Source organism: Astatotilapia calliptera, chromosome 2 (genome assembly GCF_964374335.1).
Source record: "Astatotilapia calliptera chromosome 2, fAstCal68.1, whole genome shotgun sequence".
Taxonomy (NCBI): Eukaryota; Metazoa; Chordata; class Actinopteri; order Cichliformes; family Cichlidae; genus Astatotilapia; species Astatotilapia calliptera.
The window spans coordinates 16,090,648-16,107,058 of NC_137423.1; the positions used below are offsets into that span (position 1 = coordinate 16,090,648).

At 42.9% G+C, this 16,411-nt stretch overlaps 1 long non-coding RNA gene across 1 annotated transcript in view; it reads right to left on the reverse strand.

Moving 5' to 3' along the window:
- The window catches only part of LOC145432427 (uncharacterized), a 432,207-nt gene extending 416,196 nt beyond the window's left edge, over positions 1–16,011 (reverse strand). Inside the window, exon 1 of the long non-coding RNA XR_013912723.1 lies at positions 15,802–16,011. This is a non-coding gene — a long non-coding RNA (uncharacterized LOC145432427). The remainder of the gene's footprint in view (positions 1–15,801) is intronic.
- Between the last annotated feature and the right edge of the window lie 400 nt (positions 16,012–16,411).

The window sequence follows — 16,411 nt, forward strand, 5'->3', positions numbered from 1 at the left end:
ATAGCATGTCCTATTATGAGAGGTGCTACCTAGACTTAGCTGCCTGGCTTGAATCTCTGTGTTGTCAGGGCGGTATTTCCCAAGAAACCTTAGTTTAAATGTGTTTTAATTGGTAACTACCAAATGTCTACTGGGCGAGGCTGACCACATCAGACGGTATTTTGGCACCCCTGGATAATGTCCATGTCTGTTTACTCACCCCCGCGTGACCTCTACCCCTGACCCTGTTTTATGACTGCGAATTCACGGGGTGGTATGACGATTTATTCCATGAGTGCTTAAATGAGAAAACCTGGGAGCTCAACTCACAGGATATTTATGTTGGCACGGCTGGAGTGGCAGCGTTTGTTGCGCTCCCTGAAGACCGAACGAGCTGGTACAGAATCGGGGATGAAGCAGTTCCACATGTGTCGCTGGCAATACACGGGGGTCATCAAGCAAAAGATTTAGGCCCGATGGTTAGAACAGCCACACGGGCCACAGATTGGCAACAAACACAGCTCACTGATGTCTCCTACTCGTATTTCTGTGACGGCTGTTGAGTATTTTAGAACATAAACATCTAAGACGAACACACGGACAAGTTGACAGGACAACACAGGTACATGTTTAAATTCTTAAGATCATGTTTAAACTCACAAATCCTTCCTTAAGTAAATCACTTGTGTTGTTCTATCAGCAGAAAACATCTCACAATTTGACTATCTTAAACGCTAAATTTATTGTTTCATCACTGGTTGGTCATACCAGTCTCTTTCTTTTCTTTTTTTTTTAAAGTTAAGCTGTTGTCCTGCAACCCGTAGAGTTTATTTGTTAGTAGTGGATAAACTTAACATTTAACAACAAGTGTGTGTTAAGTTTCCCTGCTTCAACCTGAAAAATCTGTTGCTGCACAGCAAGAAGGTCCTGAGTTCAATTCCAACATCAGGCCGGGGTCTTTCTGTGTGGAGTTTGCATGTTCTCCCCGTGTTTGCGTGGGTTCCCTCCGGGTACTCCGGCTTCCTCCCACCGTCCGGCAGCACGGTGGCACGGTGGTTAGCACTGTTGCCGCACAGCAAGAAGGTCCTGAGTTCAATTCCAACATCAGGCCGGGGTCTTTCTGTGTGGAGTTTGCATGTTCTCCCCGTGTTTGCGTGGGTTCCCTCCGGGTACTCCGGCTTCCTCCCACCGTCCAAAGACATGCAGCTTGTGGGGATAGGTTAATTGGAAAATCCAAATTGCCACTAGGTATGAATGTGAGTGCGAATGGTTGTCTGTCCCTGTGTGTTGGCCCTGCGACAGACTGGCGACCTGTCCAGGGTGTACCCCGCCTCTCGCCCTATGACAGCTGGGATAGGCTCCAGCGCCCCCCGCGACCCTGAAAAGGAGAAGCGGAAGTGAATGGATGGAACCTGAAAAATCTTCCCGTGTTCATAAGTGTAAGCTGCTTTTGATTGTGTGTGTGTTTTTGTTTCACCTTTTGTTGCGATGCTCCGGACACTTTCTCAACCTCCACAAGTCAGTTGGCCCCAATAAACCTTAATTTCTCCTCTAATTCTCTCCTCGCTGCTGTCCATTCCACAGCTGCTGATTCTTGCTGGGTGTGGTTCCCATTATGTTAATCTATCATTTTGCTCTGGCCGCTGTGCTTGTGGTGGACGGTTGATCCAGCTCCGTAGCCACCTGTATTAACACACTAAGAGATTTATTTAATATAATTTTCACTCTGTACCACTATACTAAATAAAATGTCTCTGCAAAAAAAAAACCCAAACAAACTAGAAAATAAAATTTAAAAAGACAAGGGTTAGAGATCAGAAAGAACAAGAGAGACTCTATGATTCAGTTAGAAGTAATCCATATTGTGTCTTTTGTCCTGTCTTCCTCCACCAAACCCACCCAGTTGCAGCAGATGGCTGCACAGCCTGGGTCTTTTGGAGCTTTCTTCCTGTTAAAAGGGAGTTCTTCCTTCCTGCTGTTATCAAGTGCTTGCTTATAGACTTAAAGTAACTGTTGTGGTTTGAAGCATCATAAATAAATTGAATTGAGCTGAATTAAACCTAAAACCTTAAATGATAAATAAATGCCAAAATTAATGCAAAATAATATTAACAAAGTATACTTTTCTTGCCTTCTTCCCAGCTACATGAGAGTGAGCCAACTCTCTTGCAAGCTCCACCAGGAAGTCCACCCGTCTTTCCTTCGTCCCGGTGCATGCTTGATACAGCACATGTGCATTCAGTGCTGCCATGTCAATCATGTTGTAAGTAAAGTAAAGTAAAAAGTAAGTAAAGTGTGCGTGTAAAACATGGCAACTGGCCAGCGCCGTGTTCCTCTGCAGACAGTGCACTCCCGAACCATCTGGTCCATCACATCTACGCCACACTTTGTTTTGTTGTAAAGGGTGACAGTGTTTGGCTTCCTTTTGGTAGTGTTGGGAAGCTGGGAAGAAGGCAAGAAAAGAACAGTTGCTTTGGACACAACCCTCCACACCTAGCCCTGGAAAAAGAGCCATGTGTCAGGTCAAACACAAATGCAAGAACAATCATGCCACTGTGCGATGTGTTCACTGCTACAGATACACATGTGGTAAATGCAGACTACAGATACCATGGCAGTGCCAGGATTGTGAGTGATTGCTGAAAATGTTGAAATGTACTCACTCACTTTTTATTATTATTTGTAAATATGTGTACAAATGGTTGGTTTTTTTGTACTGTTTTTATCAATAAATCTCAGCAACAAAGGAAATACACCCATGTGTGTTGATTTCTCCCTAAGATGGCAAACTGAAACACTCCAAGTTGGTGACTTTTGGAGATTTATTTCCCTGGATGATTGAGAATGCATCAAGACGAACACAAAAGGAAGTTCACAGCTTTTAGCAGCTCCCCCACCCCCTCATTCACACACCCCCACTCCCCTCCAGAATTCCCAGATAACAACCTAATTTACATATGAATGACTAGACAATTTAGCTTCCACTTGGCTGAAGCTAAAGCCTAGCTAAAAGCCTACCAGCCATTTGGCTGGAAGGCGGGTTTTAAAGGTAGAAAGGTAGAAGGCTGGGCACTGCTGCTGTCGGGGGACTCTAAGTGTTAAGTAATTAACTAAGTAGTAACTGATTACAACTGCCAATTAAAGGATTAAAGTGTATACTCAAAAATAAAAGATTTATTTTGATAAGCCACAATGAGGGTAGCATGGTGGCACGGTGGTTAGAACTGTTTCCTCACAGTAAGTTTCCTGGGTTCCTCCTGACCCGGGAAACTTACTGTGTCTGTGTGAGTTATCTTCGGGTACTATAGAGTCCTTCCACAATCCTAAGACATGTGGTTACAGAGGTTTGGTTGATTGGTCATTTCTAATTATCCACAGGCATAAATGTGAGTGTGAATGCTTGTAGGTCTCTCTGTGTTAGCACTGCAACAAACTAGCGCTGTCCAGAATGTACAGTCTCAGGTTGGTGCACTCTAAAGTCTGTTTTACCTGTTCCACTGTGAGACTGCGGAAAATCATGTTCATACATAGTATTTGGAGTTTAGGTTTTCTATCACTAGACCAGAATGTCTCAGGGTCCTTTCAGTTCAGTTAGGCAAACTCTAAGCCTGATTTCATTTGTCTTCTAGCCATAATACCTTCTGTGTAGCTGATCTACTGTTAAAGTCTGAGTGATAAAGAACTTCTGAGATGGTTGTGTTTCTAACACATTTTTTCATTCTGGAAAGATTTCCAAAAGTGTGTCACTCAGTTTGCTTGGCTCACCAAGTCTAAGAAGACTTTAGTGATCCCAAACGTTTTTCAAATCACACTGATCAAGATCTCTGTAGTCCTGGTACAACTATAATTCCTTCATTGCTGAAGCAAACTTCATTGTTTGGATTTTGTGCTGATATGTTTGAATTGTAGGAGCTTATATACACGCAAAGGTATGTTTGTCACAGGCAAGAATGTCTTTGATCTCAGAATGTGCTGAAGATAATTCTAATTTAAAAATTTACAGAAACTCTTTATTTGTTACCCACATCTTGCTGAATTATTTCCTGTAAAATATGTGTAGGCTCACCATACATTAAAACATGAATGTAGCTTTCTAGTATGAAAAAGTGCCCCAAACCTGCAGTCTTTTTAATTGTCCCTAGGGAGGACATCTGTGGGTGCAAAAAGATTGTGCAAATGTCAAGCAAACTTGACTTGATCTTATTGTGATATAAGACACTTCCTGAATCAACATTAAACTCATTCACAAATTATGGTCATTCAAAGTAACAGGTTGTTAGCCTGTGAGCAGTGTTGGGAAGGTTACTTTTAAAATGTATTCCATTACAGAATACAGAATACATGCCCCAAAATGTATTCTGTAACGTATTCCGTTACGTTACTCAATGACAGTAACGTATTCTGAATACTTTGGATTACTTAATATATTATCGTGCTTTTTACAACAACGTGAATGTACTATTGCTGTGTGATTTATTACTATTACTGAAGGTCCGCGACTCCGAACTGTAGTAAAGGGACCTCTGACTAATACGGCGGGGTCCCTGTCGGCTCATAGCCGAAAAATAGCTTTACTTTGTTGTGTGGGTCAACTTTTCTTGCGAGAGAGACAGAGAGAGGCGTTGAAAGGCTGCTCCAACGGAACTTATTGTTTTCGGAGGAAAACACGAACATGGTGTACAGTCGAGTCTTAATAGCTTACTTACAACTGGGCTCGTCAGGCACTCTTCTTGGCTGCAGTGGTTATTATTATATTTACATGCTTCCAGCTCCCGTTTTTCCTCGATGACAACTCGTACCTTTCCACTCCCCTTCTTCTCCCTCCTCGCGCTCACAGACCCATAACGTGTATGGCAGTCCATTCTCCCTGCAACACGGACTACACTGCCCATGATGCTACATTCTTTAGCGCTATGCTTGTAGCATTCTGCCTGTTAGCTTAGCACAACAACAACAACGAAAAGGCGCTCTCTCACCCAGGAAACACACAGTCGCAGAGAGAGAGAGCGTCGCCCTGTAACCATGGCAACCGGAACGCTGCCGCCTGGAACAACAGAACGTAGCTGTCAAACAAAACCCAAACAGTCCTGACCCGCGACAAAATGAAACAGGAAACTACCGCCGTGTAATCCATTTATTTCAACAAAGTAACTGTATTCTGAATACCACCTTTTTAAACGGTAACTGTAACGGAATACAGTTACTCATATTTTGTATTTTAAATACGTAACGGCGGTACATGTATTCCGTTACTCCCCAACACTGCCTGTGAGGATATACTAGACAATCATTCTGTCAGTCACAGTGAGTGTTCAGTTTCAGTCAGATCCATCCTTTGGCCATCACGTCTGGTTGTAACAGCAAGATGATCAGATCATAGTTTCATAACACAACTTCATAATACAATTAACTATTGGGCAACACTTTTATGCTATCAACGAGTCTTACATGCATGAAATGAGAGAAGCATTGCATTTACGTAAGTCACATGATAGCAGTAACTTGATGAATAAACAGATTGTTCAGCATCAGGGGGTAAATAATCTCAGACACATATTTCAGGTTTATATGGGAGACTTGTTATAAAGCACTTCCAACCCTTCTATGATAAATCCTGTGCTCCACTGTCAGATTTATCCAAATTCATATTTGCTTGAAATAAAATGTCTCTGTGTGTGTTCATGATGTGGTTATATTTGTGCATTTTTAGTAGAACACTGGATGAGCTTTCCAATCACAGAGACACTTTTTTGCGACTCCAGCCTTCTGCGAATTTACATGCTTTAGTAAATCTGAGTGTGTACAAGGATCTGAGGTCTGAGCTAACAAGTCATGAAGTCTAATAAAAGACACATAGAGTACCTTATAAATATATATTAACATGCATACAACCTGCAGTCCAGGTGGAACTGTCGCATTTATCCTCTGCAGCATGCAGTACTTACAATTGATACAAATACATCAGTTATTATACAGCACTGAAGAACAACAGATGAATAAACCATCTGTGTTTGTGTATATGTGTTACCGCCTGATTTTAGATGTGTGTATGCATTGTATTTCATGCATCTGTTGATGCGGCTGCGCTCTGTCTTTGGAATAAATGCAGCACTTTTTGCAGTGATTTGTCAGAAAAGTATGGCTGCTTGATAAAGTGAGTTTGAGAATCATGTTGGCATTCCTATTCATCGGGATTTGTCAGTGTTCTCTCCCCTCTACTCTGTTTCTGTCATGCAGCATGCTCGTTTTCCTCTGTTTCTCTATCTTTGTCGTCATTCCCTCCTCTGTGTTTTCTATCACAAAAAATATCTTTTTCAAACAAACAGCATTCATTTTTTTCTCCATTACTACTGTCTGCCTTTTCAATACTATCACTGTCAGCTCCTTCTGTGCCATTTTACGAAATAAAATGTCTCTATCCGGTCGTTAAGTCTGACGTCACTAGCCGTGTCTGGGCCTAAACTCCGCTGCAGGTCCATATATCAAACGATCACTATGGCATTACTGAGAGTTGAAAAACTGTCTAAAGTTTTTCATCTTTACTAAAATGATCAGCGTTCTGCAGGTGTAACAATTGAGTTTAACATCCAGGCATCCATGAAAACGGAATTTATGACATTTAACGGAGTTAGAAGTTAGCAGGAAGGTAGCTCGCTAGCTTCCATCTAAATACAATATACCATGTCCTGACTGCGGGGTTTTGGAAAAAAATTAAAACGTACAGCTCTGTTACCACTTCCAACATAAATGAAGACAGAAAACTAAACAGCAGTGATGTTTGTAGGGTTACTGAAGTTTGGCTAGCTGGTATATAATGATGTGCTACCTGACCGCTAGCGACACAGCTATGTTAGCATAATATAAACAAGCTAACTTTTTTTCCACTCGATAAAAGTTAATGTGAGTGTGTTCTTGGTGGTCAGGAACAAATGTAATTGCATGGCAGGATGCTGTAAAAGGACCAAACTTCAGTCAGGAGAACAACTGAGATAATCCATCCACAATACGAGGTTAGTCATTCATATACTGCTGCATGGGCTGGGCTGTAGTTACATCCTAAGGTTTTAAAAACTGAGCTTAAATAAATGATTAGCGGTAATAAAAGCCGATGGAGGTCAACAGTGATCACTGACTGTTTTAGGAGCTTTTTGAGATTAAATAGAAGAAAATACAAAACATTAAACATGTTAACAACACAAAAGCCATATTAAATGCAGACTACTTTAGGCCCGGAAGTAGGATTCGTCACGTCATCACTTAACGACCGGATAGCATCTTTGTTTAGCTGTCAATATTTTACTATATCAATACACCTTTTTTTAGAAAAAAAGAGTAGCTGTCATGGTGCTGGGTCAATTTTGTGTTTGGCATTAAGTTTGTTATCATTATCTGATTTGATGTTTAACTTCTTCATGGTTATCTTTATTCATATGTAGGTTTCATTCACAGGGTTTGCAGTTCTAAGGTTTATTTCCTGTGCTGCCCCCACCCCCCCGGTACTTTGTTCGTGTTTCTGAGTTTGTGTTTGTGAAGGTCTTTGTCTGTTATCACTGTTTTCAGCTTGTATTTTCCTGTCGTCTTGTGAATTAGGATAAACTGTGCTTCCCTCCTGTGTGTCATTGCCTGATTACCTTGTGTGTGTGCAGTATTGGGAAGGTTACTTTTAAAGTGTATTCTACTACAGATTACAGAATACATGCGTATTCTGAACACTTTGGATTACTTAATATATTTTCATGCTGTTTAAAACTACATGAATGCGATTTATTACTATTACTGAAGGTCCGCGGCTCCGAACCGTAGTAAACAGAGAGAGGCGTTGAAAGGCTGCTCCAGCGGAACTTATTGTTTCGGAGGAAAACATGAACACGGTGTACAGTCGAGTCTTAACAGCGTACTTACAGCTGGGCTCGTCAGGCACTCTTCTTGGCTGCAGTGGTTATTATTATATTTACATGCTTCCAGCTCCCGTTTCTGCTCAATGGCAACTCATACTTTTCCACTCTCCTTTTTCTCCCTCCTCGCGCTCACAGACACAGAACGGGTCCGTTCTCCCTGCGGCACGGACTACACTGCCCATGATTCTACATTCTTTAGGGCTATGCTTGTAGCATTCTGCCTATTAGCTTAGCACAACAACAAGATCAAAAAGGCGCTCTCTCACCGAGGAAACACACAGTCGCAGAGAGAACGCACATCACCCTGTAACCATGGCTACCGTAACGCTGTCGCCTGGAACAACAGAACATAGCTGTCAAACAAAACCCAAACAGTCCTGACCCGTGACAATATGAAACAGGAAAATACTGCCGTGTAATCCCTTTATTTCAACAAAGTAACTGTATTCTAAATACCACTTTTTTAAATGGAATACAGTTACTCATATTTTGTATTTTAAATACGTAACGGCGGTACATGTATTCCGTTACTCCCCAACACTGTGTGTGTGTATATATATATCAGGCCGACCCTCCTGGGTGATAAGTTAGCAGCGATGCAGGTGGATGCTTCTCTGGTGTCCTGGATTGTTGATTACGTGACAGGAAGACCACAATATGTACGTCTCCCACAGTGTGTGTCTGACAAGGTGATCAGCAACACAGGGGCACCACAGGGGACTGTCCTCTCCCCCTTCCTCTTCACCCTCTACACCACAGACTTCAGCCACTGCACAGAGACATGCCATCTTCAGAAGTTTTCTGATGACTCTGCGGTGGTTGGATGCATCAGCAGGGATGATGAGACAGAGTACCGGGCTGTGGTCGACTCCTTTGTCACGTGGTGTGAGCAGAATCATCTGCAGCTCAACGTGGCAAAGACCAAGGAACTGATCGTGGACTTCAGGAAGACCAGGAAACACTTGACCCCTGTTTCAATTCAGGGGGTCAGTGTTGACATTGTGGAGGACTATAAATACCTTGGAGTACACATTAACAATAAACTGGACTGGGCTAAAAACACCACAGCACTTTACAGGAAGGGCCAGAGTCGTCTCTATTTTTTGAGGCGACTGAGGTCCTTCAACATCTGCCAGAAAATACTGAGGATTTTCTATGAGTCTGTTGTGGCCAGTGCGATCCTCTATGCTGTTGCATGCTGGGGGAGCAGGCTGAGGGTCGCAGATGCCAACAGACTTAATAAACTAATCCGTAAGGCCAGCAATGTTGTGGGGATGGAGCTGGACTCCCTCAAGGTGGTGTCGGAGAGGCGGATGCTGTCCAAGATAAAGACAATGTTGGATAACACCTCCCACCCACTCCATGACATGCTGGTCAGTCACAGGAGCACGTTCAGTGAGAGACTGAGATTACCGAAAAGCACCACTGAACGACACAGGAAATCATTCCTGCCTGTGGCCATCTCCCTGTACAACGCATCCACTTAACACACTGTTTGCTGCTACAACTACACATGTTTCTTTTCCAACTATTTATTTATGAGTGACTTATGTATGTATGTATGTATATATATGTATATATTGTACTATTCTTAGTTAGTGTATTGTCTGTCTTGTCTTAATGTTGGTTTAAAATGGAGCACTGTAACAAAAAATAATTTCCCCCAGGGATCAATAAAGTATTCTGATTCTGATTCTGATTCTGATATATATATGTTGTGTCCCAAAATGTTGGCTGCATCCTGCGGAGGCCACATTTGAAGGCCGATTACGTCACAGCCAGGTGACGAAGGCTGTCCCAATTCGTCGACTCCTTCAAATGCGGCCGACAAATGCGTCCTTCATTTCCCCAAATTTGAAGGATGGGTCGGGTGTGTCCTTTGTGGACCACCATATCCCAGAATTCATAGCGCGGCCCAGTCAATTTCAGTTTCCAACAATGCTACTAAGTTTTAAAATTGCTCTTATTAATCTTTCTGGGTCACAAAATAAACTTTTAACATATTTTCAGGCGAGAAAGTAGCTGTGGAAACTTCAAACATCTGCTTTGTTTATCAAGACATCGCATATTTGCAAAAGTGCTTCTTTTACCCACCCACTTGATAGCTAGCCGGAAGGTTCAGTAGTCACACGAGCCGGCGAGAGCAGCGGACTCCCGGCTTCATCGGATAACTTAAAAATTTGATTGTTTAGCTTTTTTCTGTGTTTTATTTGTTCCGGAGTAAATCGGTTTGGCTGAGATCAAAGTTATTAGATTATTAGATTAAATAAAACTTTATTAATCCATCGGGTGGGTTCCTCTGGGATTTTTACACAGCTGAATAAAAGTCAAACAGAAAACTGATTAAACAGAAGCGTGAGACGGTCGAGAACTAACGCCAGTGTCCTGGCTCCACCGACACAGCGGTGACGCAAATCTGAAGGCTAGACCGTCCCATTTCACAGCCTCGCACTTCCAGCCTTCTCGGTCTTAGAAGGACTCGGCCCACGTAGACCACGAAGGCCGGGTACTCCAAAGGATGCAGCCTACGTTTTGGGACACAGCTATATAGCAGGTGTCGGTCTGTGCTCTGTGTCGGCTCGTCTGCATTCCATGGTGTTTTGTTCTTTGGTCTGCGTCTCTTTGCTCTTTAGTTTTCCCAGTTTAATGGTAAATGGCCTGCATTTGTATAGCGCTTTTCTAGTCCATAGGACCCCAAAGCACTTTACACTACATTCAGTCATTCACCCATTCACACACTGGCGATGGCAAGCTACATTGTAGCCACAGCTGCCCTGGGGCGCACTGACAGAGGCGAGGCTGCCGGACACAGGCGCCACCGGGCCCTCTGACCACCACCAGTAGGCAAACATGGGGTTAGTATCTTGCCCAAGGATATTTGGCATGCAGCCAGGATGCAGCCTGGGATCGAACCACCGACCTTCTGATTAGTGGCTGACCTGCTCTGCCACCTGAGCTACAGCCACCCCATTTAGGTTTCTTCAGTAGCTTCTCGTGCCTCATTACCCATTTTTTGTCACTCTGGCACTTGTAAATAAACTCTCACTCATATCATCAGTCGTTGCCTGCATTTTGGGTCCTTTTCCTCCAACACCACACGGCTCGCCCCGGCAGCCGTGACAGTAGCACACACTTACTATAAAGAAAAATGTATAGTGGTACTTTTGCTCGGCTGCACTCTTCTTTGTGATTTTCAACTTTTATAAATTAATTTTAATGAGTTAAGTCAAGAAAGTGAGAGAGAACCAGATCCTAAATTCTACATTTCTACTTCTAGGCAAGCAGGGTCTTTCATTGTTTTACTGTCCAAATTCTAAAGTACAAGGTAGAAATGAGAATGACAAACAATCCATACTTATGGCTATATTCATGGAAATATATATATATATATATATATATATATATATATATATATATATATATATATAACTTTAAAAACATTTTTTTAGTAGGACCAAGAGGTCTGGACTTCTGATAGAGCTCCAGATGAAAGTCGAGGAATTTATGTGACAAGCACCAAGCTCAATGCCTTCACAAAAGACAAAAGAAAAAAAGAAAGAAGTAAAAAACAGGTACTTTTGCAGTTTGCTGTCCTAAAAAGGATTGACACAGACCAAGAAAGCAAATTCAGCTTAAGTATTTATTTACGTGTTAGTGAATAAGCAGATCTAACGCAGTGAAATCTGTGTTGTTCAGACTCAGACATGGAAACTCTGTGGACTAAACACGATCACAGACTTTAGAGGGAAAACCAGCACACCGCAGACCATGGCCTCTCTGTGTGAGGATCTAAACGTATTCTACGCTAGATTCGACACAGCGAACACCATGAGACCGGACAGTGTGCGCACCGCGGATGACGTCAGTGCGCACACTGTGTCTGAGGAGGATGTGCGGAAGTGCTTCAGGAAGGTGAACGCACGCAAAGCTACTGGTCCGGACGGGATTCCCAGCCGCGTCCTCAAGTCATGCGCGGCTCAGCTGGCTGGAGTGTTCACACACATCTTCAACCTTTCCCTCTCTCTGTCTGTAGTCCCAGCCTGCTTCAAAATGGCCACCATCGTCCCTGTACCCAAATCCTCCACCATCTCCTCATTGAACGACTGGCGACCTGTAGCCCTGACCCCCATCGTAAGCAAATGCTTCGAGAAGCTGGTCAGGGACTTCATCTGCTCTACACTACCCGACTCACTGGACCCTCTACAGTTCGCATACCGCCACAACAGGTCCACTGATGATGCCATAGCCCTGACACTACATACTGCCCTGTCACACCTGGAGAAGAGAGACACGTATGTGAGAATGCTGTTTGTAGATTACAGCTCAGCATTCAATACCATCGTTCCCTCGAAGCTGGACAGGAAACTGCAGGATCTAGGACTGAGCAGCTCCCTCTGCAGCTGGATCCTTAGCTTCCTGTCTGACAGACGCCAAGTGGTCAGACTGGGCAGCATCACCTCATCCCCCATCACACTGAACACTGGTGCTCCACAGGGGTGTGTACTGAGCCCTCTCCTGTACTCAACTCTACACCTACGACTGCACAGCCACTAACAACTCCAACATCATTGTGAAGTTTGCGGACGACACTACAGTGGTGGGTCTTATCACCAATGGTGATGAGACGGCTTACAGGGAGGAGGTCAGCGCCCTGACCCACTGGTGTCAAGTCAACCATCTCACCCTCAATGTCGCAAAGACAAAGGAGTTGATAGTGGACTTCCGGAGGTGCAGAGAAGTACACACCCCCATCACCATCAACGGCGCTGCTGTGGAGAGAGTGAGCAGCTTCCGGTTCCTTGGTGTACATCTGGCTGAGGATCTTACGTGGTCAGTACACACAAACAAAACAGTGAAGAAGGCGCAGCAGCGCCTCTTCTTTCTCAGAAGACTGAAAAGATTCGGCATGAGCCCCCGCATCCTCAGGACCTTCTATCACTGTGCCATTGAGAGCATCCTCACTGGATGCATCACCACCTGGTATGGCAACAGCACCGCCTACAACCGCAAAGCTCTCCAGCGAGTAGTGCGGTGCTCTGAACGGATAATTGGAGGTGAGCTTCCCTCCCTCCAAGACATCTATAGGAAGCGGTGCCTGAGGAAAGCGGGGAGGATCATTAAGGACTCCAGTCACCCCAGCCATAAACTGTTCAGACTACTTCCATCAGGAAGGAGGTTCTGCAGCATCCGGTCCCGTACCAGCAGACTGAGAGACAGCTTCTTCCACCAGGCCATCAGACTGCTGAACATGTCATAGACACCTCACCTTCACTACTGGAACTTCAACATTATGCACTCCATACTGTACAGTAATGCCACTGTTTTGCACGTCTGAACTCTGTTTATTTTTATATATTTTATTTATTGTTTACTCTATTTAATTTGTAAAATATGTGTACACACACACACACACACACGTAGAAAATATTTAGTATACACATCCAGAAATGCATATACTATTATATATTGCACATATATTTATTAGTTTCAGATGTAGCCATTCTTGTATTTTGCTTGTTTTCATTATTGTATTTTGCACAACTCTGTTGCTTGTGAAGCTCGCACACAAGAATTTCACTCACATGTGCTGTACCAATGTACCTGCACATGTGATGTGACAATAAAAGTGACAATAAAAGTGATTTGATTTGATTTGATTTGATTTGATTTGATTTGGAGGAGGAAAAACAGTGTTAATGATGCCTCAAAAGAGGTTGTGGATTGTAGAAACTGGAAATTGGTCTTACTTGACTGGAAGATGAGTTCAGTCCCAGGAGGTCCACTTGGGTGACAGGTGGGTTTCCAGAGGTGTGTGAGCAGAACTGGAGGAGAGTGGGCAAGCAGGAGAGTCCTTTTCTTTTGAAGCTGATTCACAAGTGGATGTGATATTAACAATGCAACAAGGACAACCTGTCATTAAATACCCATCACACGATGACATGATCCGGTACAGGCGTATTAAGGATGAAGCAGACGGACAGATCAAACACCCAATGCACACCTCACCTCTCCACCAGACTAAGTAACCAAGACTTTAAATAAAAGCACAAACCCTCAACCTGATGCACTACAACATTTCTAAGTACAGGCTTGACAATGAGGATGTGCTACTTCTGAAAGAGATAATGCAACACTGGAAGTCTCACAGGCAAAGCCACTGTGGAGGAAGGTAAGAACATAAGATGGTCCAGTCCTAATTGCATAATTCCTTAAGCATCTAGTTCCTGTCCTTAAAGCTTTTTAAACAAGCCAAACTATTCTTGTAGCTCACTCAAGTTTGAAAAGTTCTATCCATTTTATTGTCTTTTGTGATTGCCTGTTAGAAGGCCAGCATGGTGTACTCAGGCCTGCTGAAAATATTTCTGGCATGCAAAACCTCCAGTTTAAACTGTTCTCCAGGTGCTAAAAAGCTGTCTTTCTAGCTGCTTTCATCTGGCAGTTATGTCATGTAAAAACTAATTAAAGATTCCTGACTGACCTGCTGTGCTATGTGTAACCGAAAGGCCCTGATGCACGTCTGCAGTGCATATTGAGTTGGAAACTGCAGATACAGCTGAATACCTCAGGATCTTTCAGACTCCCAAGACTCATGCTGAACCACTGACTTGATGATTGGGGGTGTACAGTATGACATCACTTCAGAAAGCAGTTCCAATGATGAGGATGTGTAAGTGCATGACATGAGAAGAGGTGTACATCTTCTCTGAACTTGTCTAAACACACATTTAATGTCATTATAACTTTCATCTGCAATTTCTGTTGTGGGCCTCTGGGATGATGCCCATCAGCATGACAGTTCTCTTCTGTAAAGACTTCTTCTGTTACTCCATCTGCTATCTTCACAGCAAATCACAGCAACAGTCGCCTCTAGGTGTTTTATATCGTAAGGTAGACCCAACAATGATACATGCAGAGAAAAACCCAACAATCAAATGACCCCCTATGAGCAAGCACATTTGCGACAGTGGGAAGGAAAAACTCCCTTTTAACAGGAAGAAATCTCCGGCAGAACCAGGCTCAGGGAGGGGTGTGACCGGTTGGGGTGAGAGAAGGAAGACAGGATAGAAGCCATGCTGTGGAAGAGAGGGACTAGCCAGAGCCAGGGAATAGAATGCATGTATGGACAAGAAAACAGTGGTGATTTTCTTAATTACATCTGATAAATTATCCCTGGGAGAGAGACAGGATAAATCAGGAGCTAACAGCAAATGGCAGTGACAGCTAACGCCAGACAGGTGATCTGTCATTTATAAGTTTAAAAAATTGTTTGATCCCTTTGCTGTATCAAAGCTGGGTTTTTATATAACACTACTGACTAATCTATAAAAATGTCTAATGTTGTGGCTCATTTCGTCAATGTAAACAAAATGTCTGAATGAATGTGCAAGGAACGTTAAAAATGTAAAAGCGATCTGCTTGTGATGCGAGAAAGACATCACAAGTTATCAATTTTACACTAAGTTAGATTGAAGAGGGCTCAGGAAAGCTCATTCACAAACCATCATGTCACAGTGATGAGTCTTACCACTAACGCTGCAGCCTCCTCCCTATAAACCTGCAGCCTCCTCCCTTCTCACTGACCAATCTTGTCATGTTGATATGAAAAGGAAAAAATATACATGAAGAGATGGCATGCAGGCAAATATGGATAATAGTAATAATAATAATAATAATAATAATAATAATAATAAATGAAATAATAATAATAATAATGATTATGATGAAAAAAAGCAATTTTCTCAATTAGTGCCTTGTCCTGGTCAGGAGATGGTGGGGACAGAGACATTATATTTTTTCACATGTCCTAAGCAGAATAACAGGTCACAGATGCAGCAGCTTTTTCCAGTGAAAGAATTGAAGGTGTCCCATTTAGTTATTTCATAGAACAAACAGGCATATTTTGAAGGGATTTGAACAAACATACTTGTTAGGGAAAATATTCTAAAACACTTCTTCAGTAAAGACTCAGAGAAGAGAAACACACAGAGTTCTTGCTAGCAAGGGCAGCTCCCTACTGAGAGACTCGCACTAAGAAACTGCCCCGGTCTTTATTTATACTTCAGTGTGTGTGTGTGTGTGTGTGTGTGTGTGTGTGTGTGTGTGTGTGTGTGTGTGTGTGTGTGTGTGTGTGTGTGTGTGTCCTGCTGATCAAAGGGTCATGAAAGCACAAAAGGTACATCCTTGGTCAGGAAAGGGTAGTCTCCCCCTCACCCTAAATAACATGGTGAGGAAGTCCAGCAGTTCATCTATATGTAAAGAAGCACTTAAACTAAAACAGACATAGCTACGTTAATCCTACCGTAAAACAATAAAACAAGGTACGAACTCTCATGCTCCCAGGACGTGGGGGTGCATTCCTGGAGTGCACACCAAGCCTGCAGCCTGTTAGAGATCACACACAATTGATTATATGCCTCTAAGTATACATGGTTGAATATTTCCTAATACAAATAACTACATGCAGTATTCTACCATATGCAAACTTATATCACTAAAAGATTATACTGACTACTAAATACAATTTTCCATTATCA